Below are 20,971 nucleotides of genomic sequence, written 5' to 3'. Positions count from 1 at the left end.
TTTAGTGGCATGCTACACACTAATGAATCTGAAAACATCACACTAAGTGTAAGTAACCAGACACAAAATGTTACCTACTGCATGACTCCATTTCTATGAAATATCCAGCATAGGTAAATCCATAAAGACAGGAAGCAGATTGGTGGTTGCCAAAGACTAGAAGATACGAGGAATGCAGAGTAACTGCTTAATTGGTACAAGTTTTTATTTTAGGGTGATGAAAACGTTTTGGAACTAGATAGAGTTTGTGGTTATACAACATTGCAAATGTGTTCAATGTCACTGAATTATTCACTCTGAAATGGTTAATTTTATTTACGCGAATTTCACCTCAATTTTTGAGAAAAGTGACACATGTCATAGCTAGGATGAGCATTTAAGTGCCCAATGTGAGAGTTGCCACAGTTAAAGATGGAAACTACTTTGTCAGCCTGAGTGAATGACTAAGTGTCTAAGATGAACAACATATCTTGAAGAAACATGGGGACATGTAATTAGCAAAAACCTTTGTTGTTTTATGCTATTGAGATTTTGGGTTTTTTTTCTGCAACAATCTAGTCTATGATTAATAAAGTGCTAGTGAGAACTATAGCATGCTGTGGGGTTTATATAACAATGAAGCTGGTGTGAAGGATTCCTCAGGGAAGTTGTATTTGAGCTGAGCTGAAGAATCCGTGAAAAAGACAAGGGAAAACATTTCAAAAAGAGAGAACATATGTGCCAAGGCTCTGAAGTGGATAAAAATGTGGCATATTCATAAATGTGGTTTATATTTTGAAAGCAAAGGGAAGAATGGTATGCAGTGAATATAATAAAGTAGAAATGGAGAGACAAAGCAGGATCTTACAGGCCTTATTAACAATTTTGGTTTTTATGATAAGAATAATAGGAAGTCTGAATGGTGTTAATGAAAATAATTACAATAATACTTAATATTTCTTGAAGACTTACTATGTTCCATTTACCATTCTGACAACTTCACAAGTATTGTCATTCAATCCTCTGTAAAAACTCTTTGAACTAAGTATTATGATCATCTCTTAACTTATTGATTGAGATACTGAAACACAGAGAAGTTAATGTGGATTTTTTTTGCCTACTTGCTACGAAAATTTGCAAGTGGTAGAGCCATAATTTAAAATTAGGAAGTCAGGATCCCTGGGTGGCACAGCGGTTTGGCACCTACCTTTGGCCCAGGGCGCGATCCTGGAGACCCGGGATCGAATCCCACATCGGGCTCCCGGTGCATGGAGCCTGCTTCTCCCTCTGCCTATGTCTCTGTCTTTCTCTCTCTCTCTCTCTCTCTCTCTCTGTGACTATCATAAATAAATAAAAATTTAAAAATAAATAAATAAAAAATAATAAAATAAAAAAATAATAAAATTAGGAAGTCTAGGCTCAGGGTCATAACAAGATGTTCTATGCTTACTTTGTATTTTGCTGCCTTAGTCCTGAAATCACCCATTTTTTTCAATTAAAAGTCAATGATTCCTTTTGGGGGGAAGAGTATTTAGAAACTATAATCTGGACAGCCAGTGTGCTCACTGCTACTGGAGTGTCATTGCTTCTGGGCCACTTTAGTGAACAAAAATAGGAAGTGATACAGTTTTATTTATTTATTCATGAGAGACACACAGAGAGAGAGGCAGAGATGTAGGCAGAGAGAGAAGCAGGCTTGCAGGGAGCCCAAGTGATACAGTTTTAAAATCATGAGTTGATATTGACATTGCCAGATCGAATTTAACATTACTGTTTTCTCTCATTTTATTTTTGTACCTTCTTATCCTTTTGTATTTTATTTGTCTTACACTTGACTCTGGACCTTTTCTTATTTGCTTTACTCTATGATATATGTAAAATAGTTATATATCATTTTCCAAAGCCAATGTCATGAAGAAAGAAAGAAGAAAGAAAGAAAGAAAGAAAGAAAGAAAGAAAGAAAGAAAGAAAGAAAGAAAGAAAGAAAGAGGGGCAAATGTTCTAAATTAAAAGTGATCCAAAAGACCAGACAACCAAATATAATGCATGAACCTTGATTGGATTCTAGGTAGAAGAGAAAAACAAACAAACAAAAACCAGCAATAAGGGCAGCTCCGGTGGCGCAGCGGTTTGGCGCCGCCTGCGGCCTGGGGTGTGGTCCTGGAGACCCTGGATCGAGTCCCACGTCGGGCTCCCTGCGTGGAGCCTGCTTCTCCCTCTGCCTGTGTCTCTGCCTCTCTCTGTGTGTGTGTCTATGAATAAATAAATAAAATCTTTAAAAAATATAAAAAATATAAAATAAAAATAAAAAATATAAATAAAAAAACAGCAATAAAAGGCCATGATGACACTGGGGAAATCTGCATATGGATTAGATATCAGATGGCATTGTAGAATTATACTTAATTTTCTTGTGTGGGTAACAGATTGTGATTATGAGGGAGACTCTCCTTATTCCTGAAAGATGTTTGCTGAGATATTAATGGGTGAAGCATCATAATATCTGCAACTTACTTTCAAATGGTTAGATAAAAAAGCCTAAACACACACACACAGACAATAAAAAAGTATACACTAAAAGGAATAATTTCCTTTTAAATGGAAAAAATGGCTGACTCCAGGTCTGAGGCAGGAAAATGTCAAATAAAAACAAACTCAGACTTAGGTAAGGAGAGACTTTAATGAGAAAGAAAGACTATTGTAGTAGCGAGAACACTCATATCAGAAATCCGCAAGCATCTAAAAATCAGACAGAAAATGATTTTTCTTTTATAGGGCAAAAGAAGAAAAGCAGAGTTGTGTAGAATCTTTTATGAAGAAACTGGATAAGCAAGAGGAAGGACTAGTGGGATCTGACAAGAAAAGGGTCTCACTACAGTCAGTCAACTTTAGGAGAAGCTAATAAGGGGGTGCATGTTCCACTTTTTTCACATATGTGCTTGCTGAGTCTTGGGGAGAGCAGAGCTCAGGGGCCTACAGGGAAAATAGAAACCTGACTACAGTTTGGTCAAAACAAAACAGAGGGAAAGAAATAGGCAATTGTGAATACTTAGAAAACACAAAATTAGCTTACAATGTCTTGATATAACCGTAGAATTAGATTTCCCAGTGTTTTGTTTTGTTTTGTTTTTTGAAGAGATTTCCTAGTTTTAAATGATGACTCCACCCTTGCAAATTTTATGGAAATGGCACAACAAAAAATTATACATTACAGATATTAAATATGACAAAATTAACAGTGACTGAATCTAGGTGAAAGATATATAGATATGCATTATTTCAATTTTCTTGTGTGTTTAAAAGTTTTTCACAATAAAAAGTTAGGGGGAAAAACACCCCAAAAAGATTCATTTTATAAAAATTTCAAGTGCTTGGGAATAAATCTAACAATGTGCAAAGTCTTTTGGGAGAAAATTATAAAACTTAGTGAGATACAGTAAAGAAAGCCTAAAAAGTAGTGATATACCATGCTTTTGTACAAGAAGGATCAATATCTCTAAAATCTCTAAGATTAATTTATAACAAACTGATTCTAAAGTTACTATTGAAGAACAAAGGACCAATCACAGTCAAATGCTGCTTTAAAATATATATTAATTATGATATTTTTTTAAAAAATGAATCAGTGGATTAAAAATGAGAGTCTAGAAAAAAGTCCCTTGCATATACAGAATCATGACTTATGACAGAACAGCACTGCAGATCAGCAAAGAAAGTATGGCTCCTGAGTAGAGGGTGTTGAGACAAAAAACAGTTCTAGGCAAATTATAGTCTTAAATATGAAAGACAAAATTATAAAACTTTTGGAAGACAAAATAAGAAAATGTTTTAAGACTTTAAAGTAGGCAAGTGTTTCTTAAACAACACATAAAAAACCTTTATGACCTTGGCCACAGCAATTTCCTACTAGACATGTCTCCAAAGGCAAAGGGAACAAAGGCAAGAAGTATGAAGGTCCTTTGGGTTTGCCAGTCAAGTTTAGAGTTTATGAATTTAGCGTGGTACCAATATACCTCGTTCATTTTCTCCACCGGGGCTTGGAAAAAGGCTACACAAATGTCAAAAAAGAGAAAGCAGAGCATTGGGGTTACCTAGAGTTAGAGCCTGTGAGATGAGGTAAGAGGACAGAGGGTGAGGAATTTGATTCTTCCAAGAAACCATTGCAGTAATTAATCATAGTGTTTAATCTGGACAGGGGTCAAAGAGTTAGGAGAGGATGGATGAATAGGGACAGAATATAGAATATTAGTGTCAGTAGAGTCTGAGGCCCTGTGAGTCAAAAATGATTGAGTGAGAATATTTATGAGCTGAATATTTATCTTTTTGAATTTTTACTATGGTGTAAGTGCTATTGTAGACCCGGGGAAATTGCTGTTGAGTCAAAAACAGATATAGTTTGCTCCCTTAGGCATGTTGCATTTTAGTGGACGACCCAGAGAGTAATAAAATAATTGCACAAATAAACAGAAAATTGCAACTATAATAAGAAATAAGACAGAAAGGACTGAGTGATGATGTTTAAGGAATGCTACAATAGGGCCTGTGACCTATCAAAGAAGTTAAGGAAGGCTTCTCTGAGGAAGTGATTACTGATTTGCCCCTAAACAATGAATAAGAGAGAGTTTATTAAGTGAACTGATGGACTGGGTGTCTCTGTGCATAAGTTGAAGAGCTAAGTAAGACTATTTTAGGCAAAATGCAAAGAAAGAGATTATATTTGGTGAGTGAAATGTTTGAGATTTGAAGGCAAGAAAATTTCAGATAATGATAAGGTACTGAATGAACAGCACTGTCCAGCAGAACTAGAATGTGAGCCTCACATGCAATTTTCCATTTTCTAGTAAGCATTAAAAACAAGAAGAGACAAATTATTGAAATTAATTTTAGTAATATATTTTACTGTCATATGTCAAAATATTGCCATTTCAACATGTAATTATAAGTTTATCTCAGTGATTACAGCATGGACTCTGGAATCTAATAAAGCTGGGTTGAAATCCTTGCTCTACTATTTGTTTTGTTCTATCAAGTGTCAGCCAAAATAAATAATTTAGTCCTTATAACAAACATATGAGGAATATATTATTAACCATATTTCACAAATAAAGAAACTGAGGCACAAAGAAGTTAAGTAATTTGCTAAGTATAGAGCCAGGAATGAATCCAGTCAGTCTGGCTCCTAAGCCCCTACTAATGAACTACCATATATGGTCTTTGTATAGAATCTGGTGAGGTATCCCAGTGGAGATACCCAGGACACCATTGAGAATATGGAAAAGGGGCAGCCCCGGGGGTGCAGCGGTTTAGCGCCGTCTGCAGCCCAGGGCGTGATCCTGGAGACCCTGGATCGAATCCCACGTTAGGTTCTCTGTATGATGCCTGCTTCTCCCTCTGCCTGTGTCTCTGCCTCTCTCTCTCTCTCTGTCTCTACGAATAAATAAAATATTTTTTAAAAAAGAGAGAGAATACGGAAAAGGAGCCAGAGATGTAAATTTTAGAGTCATCAGCTAGTAACTAAGTTACATGAATCTTAATTCAAGGAGGTGCATATATGAAAACAATTTCCCCTCAAATCAGTGTTTTCGATCGTGCTTTGCTGAATTCCATTTTCATGTCCTATAACATCTATGGATAGAGTCCATGATCTCCATTTGGGTTCCTCACTTTCAGTTATGAAGACTCAGTCCAGTCCAGTTAAAAAATACAATCACATGTCTAATTCAAAACTTCTCAACCTTTCATTTCTTACTAGAGTTTTGGCTAGAAACTGAAAGTAGTGGCTGGTGGGGGGTTGAGTCAGTAAGAGTCAGTTCCATTATTTCATTATTTCCTCCACCATACTGACATAAGATCTGGCTTTCACTTGATCTTTTCTTCTTCAAACTACCCCCACCCATTTTCCTCCAGCTTTTTACTGCTAGAATCCCCTCACTTGACCAAAAGTGTTTTGGGCCAACCAAAGGCCCAAGAAAACACATGTATCCCTGCCATGCCAAATAGAATTTTGACCACTCCAAGTCTACCTCTCACTGTCATACTGACTCACTGTCACAACTCTAAGGTTCATCTGAAGAAGACATGCTAATCTCCTTATTGTAAGCATACCAAGCTGTCTCAGTGTTTCTATGGGAGTCTTCCTTCTCAGTTCTGTGAAGGAAGCAAGAACCATGTGGCTGTGGGCAATTCTGACTCCATATCCCTTTCCTCACCACTCCCCAGCCCTCTTCTATAGATGAGAGTTGGGATAGGGTGAAAGTTGGTTTGAATAAAGCCCATCCTGCGTCTGTTGGTAAACCAAAGGGTGAAATCTAACCCCTAAATGGTGACTCTCTGTCAAATGCCATGAAAGTTGACCAAAACCTCAGGAACTCTAAAAATAACAGAGAAGTTCTACTGTGTCCGTTATTAAGAGTCAGCTCTCAATTGGATTGATAAGATTTTTTAAAATGGTATAGTATATTTCAAAGTTGTTAAAAAAATAAATCCTAGAAGTTCTCATCATGGGAAAAAATAATTTTTTTCTTTTTCTTTCTTTTTTTTGGTATCTATGAGATGATGAGTGTTAACTTATTATATTGCTATACATCAGTTATATCTCAATAAAACTTAAAAAAATATGTTAAAATGTTATTATGCATTGGTAGTGATAGTAAAACATTAAGTAGCCACTGTAGAGTCACATCTTGAAATGTCTTGTGTTGGCTGCATTATATCCAGAGTTGCCATGCAAAACACGTATCATGAAGGGTAAGAGGTCCTATGTTGGGTAAATATGTATGAGGAAGAAAGAAACAATTAGAAGATCTACACTAACAAGCATAATAAAACAAAGGAATTCCAGGAAAAAAAAAGTCAGAAACAATCAAGTAAGCTAATATACATCTTCCATCTCTCAGAGAAAGGAGCATCAAAGGCAAGGAGATAGAGCCCATAGAGAGATGTGTTCTATCATCCCAGAAGACCCAACTGACCCCAGACCCTGGCTTATGATGCCATTCTAGGTTGACTATAGCTTGAGAGTCAGCAACCAGGACCCACTGAAATTCTTCTCAAAAGTGTTTATTATATCACATTCACTGTTTCCTGGTACAGAGTATTTCCCAACACAGCACAGTGCCTCCTCTCCAGTGGTCTTCATATTGGGGTATTTTCCCTTAAGGAAACAAAGAATTCCATGATGTGCATGATGAAAAGCTTTAAAAAAAAATTTCTGTCTCTCAGCTTCTATTTGTTCTCTTATGGAACCGACCTACCTGGGAATGTGTATGGGGTCTGCTGGTATTCCAATCACCCTTCTCCCAACATATAAAACAAGGCATACCTCTCATCTATCCCAAAATGTATATAGTGTATAGAATGTTGAGGTGGAAAGATGTAAAAATGCTCTCTGAAGCACAAAATAAAGGAACTATTCACCATATTCAGCTTTATTTCATCTGGATACCCAAATGACCAACTCATGCCTTGACCAAGTAGCTATTTATCTCAGAATTACCTCAAAAATTTAATAGTTTAAAACAATAAACATAAACTCCCCTGAGTCCTTAAACTCATGGGGGGATTGCCTATATCACCAATTTGAACCCTCAAGATATATACAAGGGATCCTGGCCTCAGGAGAGGCTAAAGTAGAAGTTTCCAGCAGGGTTTCTTTCCCTCTGGTGACATAATAAAGCCAGGTTATCTAACTGGTTAGGCTGGTTGAAAACCATCAGTAAAGAAAATGACCTTGGGGTTTGCCAGAGGAGATTCAAATTTTAAACAGCACATCATAAATTCCAATGCCCTTATGTTAACAAAGAGTCAAAATCCAAACTTCCAGGCTTCCCCAAAGCTATAAATCAACCTATTGTCTATCCATGCTTCCCCAGTAAATGGACCTTCCTTTAAGAGCTCTTTGTGCAAATTCAACAAACTGAGGGGTTAAAAGCACATTAGGAAAACATCTAGACACAGAAGACTCAGGCTGATTTGGAAATCACTCGTTCAGGACACATTCTAAGTGCTCTCAGCATCTGTTTTATAGGAACTCTGTAAGTCTGATGAGACAGAAGAAGAAGGAAGAAAAAAGAAGAGAAATAAAAAGCAACACTTTGTGGGCCCATTTCCCTTTCTGTTTCTTCTCTTCCTCTTCTAAGCATTTTCACTTCCTCATCTACACCACAGTTCCCCTCTTAGCTGTATAAACTTCCCCTTCCTAAAAGGGCCAGTGTGACCTAGCTATCTGGTCCAAACTTAACCTTCTAATACCTATAATTTTGCTTTCACCCTTCTGACATTGATTATAAATTCTTTTCTCTTATTCCTGCATGCCTATGTGCTGGGCTCCTACTGGGTCAACATTAAGCTCATCCCAAGATAGAAGTTAGGCTTCCTGCTGTAGAAGATAAAATAGACTTGATATGTCCTCCCAATTAAAAATAAATATCACAGGGCATCTGGGTAGCTCAGTGGTTTAGCAACTGCCTTTGGCTCATGTCGTGATCCTTGGGTCCTGGGATCAAGTTTCACAGGCTTCTGGCAGGGAGCCTACTTCTCCCTCTGCCTATGTCTCTTCCTTGCTCTCTGTATTTCTCATGAATAAATAAATAAAATCTTTAAAAAAAATTTTTTTAAATACCATATGTATACCTGAAACAAATATGACACTGTATGTTAACTAACTGGAATTAAAATATAAACTTTAAAAAATAAATATATACCACAATATTAATATCCAAGTTCTACTTACCACTGTTTTTCCTAAGCAAACAGGTTAAAACCGATTTATAACCCTTAATATTTATGTGATTGATTCCAGTCACTTCTTTATTATTTTTTTTGCAATCTGTTTTCTCCTCAATAAATCTGTTCCCCATTCTTTTGGCTATTGAATTTTAGTGTGAGAATCTTGCTAATAAAGATTCAAGAATGATAAAAACTCCCTTTAAGAGACCATCCATGAGGTAAACCAACATACCAGGTCTAGTCACTGGGTCCTCACATCTCCAAGGCAGCCTTGAACTATAGTTGACCCTTGGCCAGCCCAAAGCAATGTGGTCTCTGAGTGTTCTTTACAATGTCAACTGATGATTTTATTGTGTACATCCAGAGCAATGTACAGGGCCATAGCAGCTTGTCAATTTGCTTTGCACGAAATCCAGATTGATGGTGTACACCTGGTTTCATTGTTGAGGTCCTGAGTTTTGGTTGCTACCTTTGGTAGTACAGTAGGCTATGCCTATGTGACTAGTCCTCCCTTAGAGCCTCATACTCTGAATCCTGAATGAGCTTCTCTGAGCAAATACATTCCACCTATGTTCCTATAGTTTGCTTCTAAAGAGAAAGCATATCCTGTGTGTCTTCAGATTAGGAAGGACTTGTAATATGTCTTAGATTTCTCTATACACCACCTCATGTAGGTCGTTTTTTCTATTGCTTTTGCTCTGAAGCCTATGTTGTACTATAGCTGCAAGTTCGACTTGCTATTGAGTCTTGTAAAAATCACCAAATATATATATATATATATCCCTTGAAATGTCTGTGCTAACCAGTCATCCCATTTCTGTTTAAATATGTTCGGTAATGGTGAATTCATCACTTCTTGGTAGCACATAAATTTAGAAATCATTTGAATTTAATAATCATAAAATGCAATATCCCCAACTAAAAACTGAACAGAAAAATTGAGTGATAAGTAAGAAACTCATCACTTCTTGGTAGCACATAAATTTAGAAATCATTTGAATTTAATAATCATAAAATGCAATATCCCCAACTAAAAACTGAACAGAAAAATTGAGTGATAAGTAAGAAACTATTTTGTCAGAGCACTATCTTTTTTCAGAATCTAGGAGAGCCTCAAGATGGTAATTATTGATTTTTCATCAGAGATTATATCTGGAAGTATGGAAGAAAAAATCCACCTTTACAGCAATCACGAAAAGACAAATAATATCAAGTGTTGGGGAGGATGTGAAAAAATAGGAACCCTTATACAATGCTGGGAGGAAGAGTTTAGAAGTTCCTCAAATGTTAAACGTGGAGCTATCATATGACCCAGCAAATCACTTGTAGCTATACCCAAAAGAAATTAAAACATGTTCAAACAAAAACCTGTAGGGATGCCTGGGTGACTCAGACGGTTAAGTGTCTGCCTTCGGCTAAGGTCATAATCCCAGGGTCCTGGGATCGAGCCCCACATTGAGCTCCCAGCTCAGTGGGGGGCCTGTTCCTCCCTCCTGCTTGTGCTTTTTCTCACTATCTCTTTCTCAAACAAATAAATAAAATCTTCAAAACAAACAAAAACTTGTACATGAGTGTTCAGAGCAGCACTATTCATCATAGCCAAAATGAAGAAACAAATATCCATCAACTGATAAATGGATAAACTAAATGGAGTATTATCCAGCAATAAAAAAAAAATAATAAAGTACTGATGAATGTTATGACCTGGATGAACCTTGAAAGCATGGTAAGTGAAAGAAGTTAGTAACAAAAGACGGCATATTATATAATTATATTATATATGAATTATATGAAATGTCTGAAATAGGTAAACCCATATAGACAAAAAGGAGTTGGTGGTTGCCTAGGGTTTATGATTTGAGTAGAAATGGGGATGACGAGGTGATGAAAATGTTCTAAGATTAATTTTAGTGATGCTGGGCAGCTCTGGTGGCTCAGCGGTTTGGCGCCGCCTTAAGCCCAGGGCATGATCCTGGAGACCCTGGATCAAGTCCCACATCAGGCTCCCTGCATGAAGCCTGCTTCTCCCTCTGCCTGTGTCTCTGCCTCTCTCTCTGTGTGTCTCTCATGAATAAATAAATAAAATTAAAAAAAAAAATTTTAGTGATGTTTGCACAATTTTATGAATACATCAAAATCACTGAATTGTATACTTTTTTATAAAGATTTTATTTATTTATCCACGAGAGACACAGAGACACAGGCAGATGAAGGAGCAGGCTCCATGCAGGGAGTCTGACATGGGACTCTATCCCGGGTCTCCAGGATCAGGCCCTGGGCTAAAGGTGGCGCTAAACCACTGAGCCACCCGGGTTGCCCTGAATTGTACACTTTAAATGGGCAAGTTCTATGGCAATTATTGGAACCTTCAATTCATTATTTCTAGACTAACAAAAACATGCTATTATTATACTGCACTATGTATTATGAATAGTTTACACACATATATTACTTTCATAATAAAATATTTTAAAATTATACACTGCTAGAATACCTTGCTACCTGTTAATTTTTTTTTTTTTTACTTGTTAATTTTAATAGATAGACTCACAGACAGTTTTTTAAGGAAAAAAATCTAGCTAAGTCACAGGGCTTTCCCCCCCATCATACATGGGGGAAAGAAAAGAGGAACAAATGATTTTCTGATTTGCAGAGCAATCTTATTAGAATTTATACTATTTACACATTCAGAGATGTCAGTTGCAACATTACTAGCAGGGCAACAAATTATCAAGTAAAGCAATCAGTCAGAATTATAAACTTCAAGGAAGAAGTTCACACAGCATGTCTGCTTATTTCTGGGAGAGTCTAGAGTAAAGATACCAATCCCTTGACCAACCTCTGGGAGCTAAATCCTTGGAATTAACATAGTTACTTGTCTTCGGAAAGCATTAAGACAAGATGATATCAGACTTTCAGTCTTGTTTGACATACATAACAAAATTTATCATGTGCATCTGCTTCCTAGTGTGAGGTCTGCACCATGAGTGGTCACATAGAAGGAATGTGCCTACATGACCAGATTCCCATAAGAATTTTTGGGCCCTAAGACCTAAGTGGGTTTACCTCAGCAGAGATATCTTATACACATTCCTATAATTTCCTCCTAGACTGAAAGCACTGCAGTGTGACCGACATGCAGGGAAGACCTGGAAGTCTGCATCTAATCTCTGGTCTTCCCCTATACATATATTTTTTCTGCTGATCCTATATTGTATCTTCTGTTGTATAAATTTAAGCCACGATTGTAACCTATTATTTAGTTAAATGAGTCCTACTAAATCTTCAATCTATTATTTTTTTAGGACTCTCAAAGCACAAGAATTTCTCTAAAGTTTATTTTTAAGGACATAGCAACTAAACATCTAAGTTTTAATAGTTTTACAGACTCTTTACAAGACTCTTTTTTAAAAATTATAGGTCTGGGGAGTCTGGGTTGTGCAGTCAGATAAGAGTCTACTCTTGGTTTTGTTTCAGGTGGTAATCTTAGGGTTGTGAACTTAACCCCTGCATCTGGCTCCATGCTCAGCACATTGTCTACTTGGGAGTCTCTCTCCTTCTGCCCCTCTCACTTGTGCCCTCTCTCTCTTAAATAAACCCTAAAAAAAATTACACTTCCCAGGAAGATATTTGCAAATTATATATTTAATAAGGGGTTCATATCCAAAGTATTGCTAATTGTAAATTTTAACTAGATAAGACTCACAGACACTTTGGTGAAATAAGAAATCTAGCAAAATCCCAGCCCTCCCCACCCCCCATGCATGAATAAAAAAAGGAACAAGGAAGGAGTTCACACAGAACATTTAATTATTTCTGGAAGTATCTGGAGTCATGGTACCAACCCTTGACCAAACTCTGGGACTAAATTTATACAAATTCAACACCAAAAAAAAAAAAAAATTAATCTGGTTAAAAATGGGCAGAGGCCCTGAATAGACATTTCTTCAGAGAAGACATCCAGATGGTCAACAAACACTTGAAAATATGTTCATCATCAGGAAATGCAAATCAAAACCCCCAGGAGATATCACCTTTCACCTGTCAGAATGGCTAAAATTAAAAACACAAGAAACCACAAGTGTTGGTGAGGATGTGGAGAAAAAGGAAACCTATACACTTCTGGTGGAAATGTAAATTGGTATAGTAACTGTGGAAAACAGTATGAAGATTCCTCAGAACATCAAAAGTAGGGCAGCCTCAGTGGCTCAGTGGTTTAGCGCCACCTTCAGCCTGGGGTGTGGTCCTGGGGACCCGGGATCGAGTCCCCCCGTCGGGCTCCCTGCATGGAGCCTGCTTCTCTCTCTGCTTGTGTCCCTGCCTCTCTCTGTGTGTCTCTCATGAATAAATAAATAAAATCTCAAAAATAAATAAATTAAAAAAAGAACATCAGAAATAGAAATACTATATGACTAAGTAATACCACTTATGGGCATTTACCCACTAGAAATGAAAACACTAATTTGAAAAGGTATGTGTACCCTCATGTTTATTGCAGCATTATTTATAATAGCCAAGATAGGGAAGCCACCCAAATGTCCATCCATAGATGAATGGATAGGGAAGATGTTGAGGGGGGTGTGTAATGGAATATTGCTCAGCCATAAAGAAGGATGAGATCTTACCATTTGTCACAATATGGGTGGACCCAGAGAATATTATGCTAAGTGAAATAAGGCGGACAGAGAAAGACAAACACCATATGATTTCACTCATATAATTCTACTTCCACGGAATCTAAAAAACAAATCAAACATAAATAAACAAAAAAGCAGAAATAGATCCATAAATACAGAAAACAAACTGATGGTTTCCAAAGGGAAGTGGGGTGCTGGAATAGGCAAAGTGGGTGAAAGAGAGTGGGAGGTTTCCAGTTAGAGAATGAATAAGCCACAGGGATAAAAGGTACAGGTACAGCATAGGGAATATAGTCAGCGATACTGTAATAGTGTGGTATCGTGACAGATAGTTGCTGTACTTGTGGTAAGCATAGCAGAATGGATAAACTTGAGTCACTATGTTGTATACTTGAAACTAATGTAATGTATGTCACCTATACTTCAATAAAAAATAGAGTTTCAGGAAACAGAAAAAATTATACTTTCAAGGGAAGATTTATAACAACAGAAAATAGAACATGCTTAAAATAAAGTTACACTATCTCCATTTTGCACAAAATCAATATTTTTGTGACTATCCACCATTTAACATTTTATAAAATCAAATATTTCAAACAAATTTTACGTCACAGAGAGATATCTCTTCCTCTGTGCTATAAGGAAGAGAAGCATATCCTTTATCTCTTTCTGAAATATCTTTTGTTAATTGGAAAGGCTTGCATTGATAAAGCCAAGCTCTGGATTTTCGTTAGTTAGCATTATAAGCTAAAAGCATACCTATGGAGACCAATTTTACTGGAACAAATACAGTTAAAAATGAAAAAGATCTTACAGTAACAATTAAATAAGGAGTGCATAGCACTACTTTTCCACACTGTTTGGTCACATATTTATAAATGTGACAATAAAGGAAATATCACTAGAATGTTACTCTCTACAAATTTATGGCAATAGGAGCAAATATATCCTAAATGCTGCTTTATGCTTTTTTGTGCAATTGTTTATTTACATAGGCTTTTCTGTCAGGTCAGACAAATTTTACTTGGAATTTTACAAGAAATAATGGATCATTAGGTTAAGACAATAGATTTGGGTCACGGCCAAGGAATATAAACTTAAGTTGATTTGTGTATACTTCCTTTTTTTTTTAAGATTTTATTTATTTATTCATGAGAGACGCAGAGAGAGAGACACAGACACAGGCAGAGGGAGAAGCAGGCTCCATGCAGGGAGCCCAACATGGAACTCGATCCGGGGTCTCCAGGATCATGCCCTGGGTGGAAGGCAAGCACTAAACCACTGAGCCACCCAGGGATCCCCGATTTGTGTATACTTCTAATAAGACAAAAACTTGAGGTTGTTACCCAGAATGCACAGTTATGTAAATTATTTCTGAGATAAAAATTATTTGCTCTTCAAAAATAGAAATTATTTATTTTCCAAGAAATTATTTCCTGTTTAAACACAAATGAATAATAATGAATTAAAATAAGTGGCAGGGATCCCTGGGTGGCGCAGCGGTTTGGCGCCTGCCTTTGGCCCAGGGCGTGATCCCGGAGACCCGGAATCGAATCCCACATCGGGCTCCCGGTGCATGGAGCCTGCTTCTCCCTCTCTCTGCCTGTGTCTCTGCCTCTCTCTCTCTCTCTGTAACTATCATAAATAAATAAAAAAATTAAAATAAATAAAATAAAATAAAATAAGTGGCAGATAAGTAAAATAAGAAGATTCCTGTGTTGTTTTCTTTTGCTTTATGTGTAAAAATAAACCTTTCTGACAATAATATCTCTCTTGTAAGTATACCAGGTATATATCTGAAACCTTATCACACAGATCAGACTAACAATTCCCTGACTTTATGAAAGTAAACAAAACAAAAACTAGTGAGACAATCCTCTGTTATGAATCAGAAAATTGTTTCACAGACCAGGAATGAGGAAGATTGTTTTTCTTCAAGTTCTTATTTTTTATTGTCTTCAAGAGTCCTTCCTATCTATCTGTTCATCCATCTGTCTATCTATCCATCTATCTATATTCCAGGTTTACTGAGATATAATTGACCTGGGTTCTTACTATTTATATCACCAGGTCAACTAGCCCACTCCTAATGATCCTGGGATGAAAGTCGTTTTTGTTTCTCTTGTCCAACAGTAAGAGGTAGATCTCTGAGGACCTTGGCCTTCTAAGTATGAAACAAAATCCAGAAGAGATCTTTTTAAATGACAAACTTTATTACTAAAAAAAACTATTCATGGCATAAGTCAAGAATTTATTAACAAAGTCAAAAGACAAATGAGAAATACCTATCCAATAAGAATCCCTGGAAACACATAAGATCATTCATTACAGTGATTGGGATGTAATATCATTGAGAAAGGACTAGAATGCAATTGTACCCAACATTGCTAAAATATCAACTTTACACTACCCAAAGAAATTTTGTAGTAAAAGCAAATGTTAGAGGAAATAATGAAATGATACTAAGAGAGCAAGGTTTTGGCACTGATTACCGAATTACTATTTTGAGTCCAAAGAAATTGACTATAGTGGACACATATACTCTGATTGTGCGATAGTTCTGACTCCTGAAGGATAAAGTTGGTTTACTCTACTCATCATAGTTTGGATCAAGAATTTCACAGTTTGGATAAACAATATATTTTCCATTGCTCTACTTCTATTCTCCCCTAAAGAAACTGTATAAATGCTTCCCAGTCACCTAAACAGAGGACATGAAAAAATACATAATTTCCACTATAAATTTTTCTGATAGATGTCCTGGCTTATAAATAGAAAGTTTCTTCTGAGTTTAGTTATCAGAGTATTGATCAGAATCTGATCAATTCTGGGTTTATTAACAATTTTAAATTTCACATCTGTGAGCTGAGAACCAGACTGCACATTGATGGCTTTTTTTTTTTTTTTTTAAGATTTTATTTATTTAGTCATGAGAGACACACAGAGAAAGAGAGAAAGAGAGAGAGAGAGAGAGAGACAGGCAGAGGGAGGAGCAGGTTCCATGAGGGAGCCCTACGTGGGACTCAATCCCAGGTCTCCAGGATCACTCCCTGGACTGAAGGCAGCGCTAAACCGCTGAGCCAACAGGGCTGCCCTCAGGTAGCTTTTCTTGCATTACAAATCACCCCCAAAATTAGTAACCTAAAACCTAAAATTTATTTTTCATAATTTCTGTGGATTGCAGTTTGTCATCTGGGTGGTTCTTCTGCTGACTTTTCCTGGAATCACTCATGTGACTACAGTAATCTCTCCAAGAGAGTCTCATTCATGCACCTGACACAAGTGCTGGCTGTCAACTGGCATTCCTAGTTTATGGCCTTATGTTCCAGAGCTTAGATTGAATTTATTTACATGGTAGTCTCAGGGCAGCGTTCTAAGAGAGCAAGAGCAAAAAGCACAAGACCTTTGGAGGTTAAAATTCAAAAATCTGAATACTGTTTCTACATTTTATAGAGCAAAGTAAGTCATTAGTCCAGTCCTAGATTCAAGAGGTAGGCATGACTGTTAATTTCATGTGTCCACTCAACAGGCATAGCTGGTAAAACATTATTAACATTTGAATCAGTAAACTGAATAAAGTAAATCACTCTCACCAGTGTGAGTGGGCATCTTCCAGTTCTTCAAGGGCCTGAATAGAACAAAAAGGAGGGACAAATTCACTCTGTCTGCTTGAGGGGAGACATCCATTTTTTCCTGCTCTCAGACACTGGAAGTCCTGGTTCTCAGGGGTTCAGACTCAGTTCAAGACTCATACCATTGGTCCCCTGGGTCTCAGCAATTCAGACTTGGACTAACTTATACCACTGGCTTTCTTAGTTCTTCAGGTTACAGATGGCAGACTATGGGACCCGTTGGCCTCTGTGATCACCTAAGTCAATTTCTCTTATCTAAATATCTAGATATATTTCTATATCTGTCCTACTGGTTCTGTTTTTCTGGAGATCTCTGACTTATACAATGGGGGAACAGTCTCCACCCCTTTTCAGGGGAAGCTACAAGTAAATCTGTACTATATGTCATCCTCTACTATTTCTAACATAAATTCATCAGTAATCCCAATGATGTCCTTTATAGAAAATATTATTGTAGATAATACCAATTATTTCATAAAGTTGTGAAGATTAAAATAACATATGTACTTAAAGTGATTATCATTTATTTATTTTAACTAGTTTTTACTGGAGTTCTATAATTTTTATTAGTGTTCTAGAAATATATAAGTAAAACAATATCCTTGCCTTAAAAGAGATCATAGTCTAATCTACAACAGATGTTAGCAAACCTTTTCTGTAAAGGACCAGAGTATAAATATTTTAGGAGCCATACAAGAAATACATAAATGAATGGGTGTTGCTGTGTTCTAATAAGCTTTACTTACAAGATATGTTGTAGGCTAGACTTGGCCCATGGGCCATTGCTTGCTGATCTCTATTCTATAGGAAACAGATCAACAAATAAATAGAATTACAAGTTTCCATAAGTGTTATGAAGGAAAAATTCAGATATTGCAAGATTATATAACACTGACCTCATCTTGTCTAGAATGTCAGGGAGAATAATGCTGAGGAAATAACATGTATGCTAAGACCTGGAAAATAGATAGCCGGTAACTAAATATACTGTGGTAGGGAGATTTCCAGGCAAAGCAAATAGGATATGCTAAGGTACTAAGGAATAAAGTTGCAATGTATTTTTTAAGAGCTCAAATAAAGCCAATGTGACCAGAGGGCAAAAACATAAATAATGTGAAAGCCTTTAACAAATGTTTATTAACTTCTTACTACATACCATGCATTGTTCTAGCTAAAAGGAATATATTGGTAATTAAGACTGACATTTGGGATAGAGGTGGATAATAAACTCACAAATAAATAGTTACATATTTAATATGTAACTGTATGTATGTATATGCATGTATAAATGAGTGTAGTAATATATTTTGTTAAGTGTTAAGAAGAAAGTAAATATTTTCTTCTGTGATATAAAACAGGATAAGGGCACTTTAGATTCATGGTTGGAGAAGACTTTTTGAGGAAGTGACACCTGATCTGAGATTTGAACACTGAAAAAAGGCCAAACACAGAAAAGCAGGAAGAATAATGTTAAAAGTGTGAAAACAACAAAAGTAGATGAGACAATAAAGAGCCAGTATTGAGGATAGAACCCTAAGGGAGCCAAAGTGAAAATGCTTTAAAATAAGATTGAAGAGGTAGGCATAGCTCAGACCATGTAGCCCTGAAGCCTTTGGTGAAAATTTTAGATTTTATTTGAAATGCATTGAAAATCCATTGCAAAGTGTTATTGAAGGGAGTTACATTACATTTATACCTTGAAATGATTTTTCTGGGCTTAGTGTGGTGAATGCAATAGAGAAAACCAAGATCAATAAGCAGAAAGGCAAGTTAGATGCTATTTGCACTAATCAAGGTAAGAGCCTACAAAGCATCTATGAGAGGGTGGCAATAGTATAGATGGAAGGAAATGAACAGATTAGAGAAATATTTAAAAGTCAAAATTGATTGGATTTGGTGGTTGATTGGATCTGAGCATTAAATGAGGAAGATGATCCCTAAGCTTCTGAAAGGAGATGTTGGGTGAACGGTGGTGCCATTCACTGGGACATCCCAGTGGAAATTTTGGTAAATATGTAGTTGAAAACAGGAGCTCAGAAGAGATTATGAAACTGGGGATGCACTTGTCCACTGATGGTCACTGAAGCCACAGATGTAGATAGTAACACTTGGGAAGAAAGCATGAAGTAAGAAGGGAAGCCAGCCTAAGACTGAGTCTTGAGAACTTGGACATTTAAAGATGGTAGAAGGGGACAAACTGATCAAGGAAGCTAGGAAGAAATGAATGTAGTGTAGGTGAAAAACCAGGAAGCATACTATCACAGAATGCTGCTGAGAGAACAAAAATGAGAAGTGAAAAACAGCCACTGGATTTAAAGACAAGGAGGTCACCAATAACCTCGGTAAGAGTTATTTTATCAGAGAGGACAGAGCCAGATCACAGTGGTGACAGGCAGTGTAGACGACTTTGAGAAATGTAGATATAAAAGGAATAGACATAGGCCACAGACTAATCTCTCAGTAGATAATAGTTTTTGTTACTACTATTTTATTGTCATTTAATAAATGTTATAGGTAATTGAGAGTTTTCACTTGAGTATCCAATTTGCTTGCTTAGCCCACATTAATTTTTAATTTTGCCTTTTAAAATACACAATACATCCAAATGGTTCCAAATTCAAAAGGAACAAACTGTACAGTGAAATGTTTACTTCTCATCCTGTTCCTCAACCCCCAATTTCTTTCCCAGAGGAACCAATGTTATGAGTTTAGCTGTCTCATCCTTTTTAACAACTGGATGGTAAGTACCTAATTATACATGTTACCATACTTTATTCAACCAGTATGCTAGCAATGGATACTTAGCTTGTTTAAAGTCTTTTCCTATTACAAACAATAAAACAATGGATAATCTTGTATGTGTAATTTCACATATGAGTGAGTATCTTAGGTCTGTCTCTCTAGGAGCAGAGATTCTGGTGGAGGCTCTCATGCAAGTGTTTTTTTAGGAGAACACTCTCAGGAGTAAACCTAGAAAAGTGAGAGAAGCAGGACAAGGAAGCAGAAGTTAAGCAAGAATGTGGTTTCAGAGGAAGACTGGACTAAGTCTATTCCTATAGGAAGCTGGAAAGCATAAATTGCAAGCAACTTTTACCTGCCCTTAGGCTAGGGACCAAAACATTTGCACCCTCACTGTAGGAGTGCTGACAACACTGACTCCATCTTTGGCCGTTCATCGTGTTCATGTCTTCATGATGACCTCCCTCAGAGCTATGCGTTCCAGGCCCCCTGGAAGTTAACGTGTATGTCCTGATGAGAACACAGGAAAGTGTGCTCTGATCTTCCCTAAATAGGTGCGCAGAAGATGCCATTTTAGATAACTACTAGAGATGACTGGCCCAATAGAAGGCACCACTTTAGATAACTACCCTTTGACCTCACCACAATGATCCCTTCACTCTAAAAAAAACCCACAGGTTAAGGTCCAAACTGGGCAGAGAATAGCTGTGTAGTGCCTGGATCCTTGCAGGCCTGATCTCCTCCATCAGTAAGTCACTGTGAATAATATACTCTATACATAGCATGGAGTGGCTTGCTTTGTTTTTTAGTCTCAAAGTACCTTCTCTGTCTGGAGAATAAGTTAGTGTCCCTCCCTCTACCTTCTAACACCCAAATAGTCACTGGCTACTCCAGGATGGGTGTGAGGGTGGGGAGATATGAGAGAAACTCTTTAAAGTTCACGTGGTTCTAATCATCCAAAGGGAATCCTCTGGGGTTGTAGGTGGGAGCCATTCCCAGCAGCTCCCACAGCTGCCAGGGAGGAGTGGTGGAGGAAACAGGCACACCAAAATGGTAGCAGGGAAGCCTGGGGGCACGACAGATTCTACAGTATAACTGTAGGGTAAATTCCTAGAGGTAAAATGACTATATGGGGCTAACGTTGCTAGTTGCCTACTCAAACAAGATCCACCCCAACCCTGCCCAACTCTTCTCCCTAATAGAGCACTGATTTCATTCGAAGTAGCTCTGTGCCCAATTCAAAAAATACTTCCCCAT

The 20,971-nt window shown here is 37.0% G+C and overlaps 1 long non-coding RNA gene across 5 annotated transcripts in view; it reads right to left on the bottom strand.

The window, feature by feature from the left end:
* Positions 1-20,971, bottom strand: part of LOC111092836 — a 117,616-nt gene that overhangs the window by 53,518 nt on the left and 43,127 nt on the right. For 3 of the 5 annotated variants that reach the window (XR_005380015.1, XR_005380016.1, XR_005380017.1), the window contains one exon: positions 16,937-16,971. The exons of the other annotated variants lie outside the window; for them this stretch is intronic. This is a non-coding gene — a long non-coding RNA (uncharacterized LOC111092836). The remainder of the gene's footprint in view (positions 1-16,936; positions 16,972-20,971) is intronic. 5 annotated transcript variants of the gene reach the window in all.

This window comes from Canis lupus, chromosome 27 (assembly GCF_011100685.1).
Source record: "Canis lupus familiaris isolate Mischka breed German Shepherd chromosome 27, alternate assembly UU_Cfam_GSD_1.0, whole genome shotgun sequence".
Lineage (NCBI taxonomy): Eukaryota > Metazoa > Chordata > Mammalia > Carnivora > Canidae > Canis > Canis lupus.
Note: the sequence above shows the minus strand (reverse complement) of the source record. Positions and strands in the feature narration are given on the sequence as shown.